Consider the following 2,036-nt stretch of genomic DNA (forward strand, 5'->3'; position numbering starts at 1 on the left):
CAGGGTGACGTGGGGGAACTTGGGAAGGTCTAACACCCAGATGGACTGCAGTGTTCTAGATAAGTTCAGTGGCGACCCATCATTCAGGGCAGGTGAGCCACCTGTTTTGAGCCCCACAGTTTTAGCGATAAAAAAGTGTGAAAAAATGATCTGTTTGCAACCAATGTAAAAAAACATGTAATTGAGTTGTTAATAAAGCCGCATACAAACATGGTCTCTTTTTTGTTTTCTTGAGTAAGGCAGCTCCAAAATGCAGGTCTTTCAGCTGTCATGACGTCGCCTGCTTGGGTAGTGCAAACCCCATCCCCCTCTCCCTGCCTCTCCCTTTCCTACCACAACCCATGCGGTGATCACAGAGAGATGTCGTAAATTCCTGAGAATATCCTCATGGCCAACAGTATTATAGACACAGGGTAAACTTTCAGGACAAAGGAATTCTCTTCCACCTCACAGAACTTGAGGTACGAACATATTTCATGTTCCTGCAAAAGTAGGAAAGATCGGTGAAGATCCCAGCTATTAACATGTCCATTTGTCCCCATGTGGGAAACTCAGGAGAGACTGTGGGACCACATTACCATACCGCTGTTTATATAATAACCTCAGATATGAGGTTTACACCTGTTTGTTGTATTGAATGAGTGAGTATGATACTGTTTGTATACGTGTGTAATATGATTTTGAACTGTTTAATGAAGGAAAATACAAATCCCTGTTGTATTTGAACTAAATCCAAGGACCTCCCTGAGCCAGTTGGGTCAGAGACCATGGGACCACCCCTCTCTGCTATCTGAATAAAAGCCAACTCTAAGAAATTACCATTGAGACCATGTTTATCCTCAATGGGGAGAACGAAGGTTAATGTAACATTGCTGAATCTTTAACCATACCACGTGGTTAAAACTCTTATACTAATAATAACACGTTTTGATATTGACTACTAGTCTGCAGCTAGGAATTCGGTATCATTGGACGCGAAGAAAGACAACCGCCGAAACATCCATTCTATAACGAATGTCACTATGAACTCTCCACAATAACTACGACAGAAGGAACTCCAACAAAACGAACTTCTCTCCAACGATCAAGACAACACACCGAGTGTAAATATATATATATTGATTGCAATTGTTCCCGAATGAGTGAGCGTTCATGTGTAAGGATTAGGATGTCAATTGTTATAATTATGGACTCTGTAGTGAATTCTTAGTCGAACGCCATTTTCCCTTTGTCTAACAGCCGCCATGCCGGTTCAGCCCACTAGGGCATATTGCTCCCATCATTTCATGTAACTATTTTAAGCTTGTTTGTTTGTTTGTTTATGCATTTCTGTGAATTAATTAGTTAGTAATAAATAAATGATTTAAGACAATTGATGTATGGATGACTCATAGTGAAGACTGGGTTCGTGCAGATAATCAACAATTTACGACGTTTGGAATGAGACTAACGTGAGGTAGAGTAAATAAATCATTAATTAGAAGACTATTGATCAGATATGAAAATATCTGAAAGTTTATATTGGGAAATTATAACTTTGTAATCTAATAACTTTCCCTGGTGCCCTCGAATTCATAGTTAATTAGTTACGTTATTACTCAAGTGATAGCGTAATCCCTAATTACAGGAATCTTTTATAAAAACTATAAGTCTTCAATTTAACGATAGCAAAGACACGACACAGCCTAGCTCAGTGCTTTCTGTGGAGGTGGGGCAAGCCCACAGAAAATACGGAGTGTTGTGCCGTGATTGGCTCAGTGTTCTGTCATTCATGGGGACAATACGTCACTGCCAAGTCTAAGGGTAGAAATTGAAAATTCAAGCTACTTGGGTGCTGCCATAGAGTTACATTAGAAATGCCCATCCAAGAAGGCTCACGGTCATTGTCCACAGATAAAATAACGTCAAATCATGTTATATCTACAGTCGCTTTGATTGGACTGATCATGTCAACATCATACTTTCAAAATCTGAGCTAGCAGTCATCATGAATCGAGTCGACAATCTGCTGGCAAATCCTTTTTAATCTTTGTCAT

This window comes from Salvelinus namaycush, chromosome 7, assembly GCF_016432855.1.
Source record: "Salvelinus namaycush isolate Seneca chromosome 7, SaNama_1.0, whole genome shotgun sequence".
NCBI lineage: Eukaryota > Metazoa > Chordata > Actinopteri > Salmoniformes > Salmonidae > Salvelinus > Salvelinus namaycush.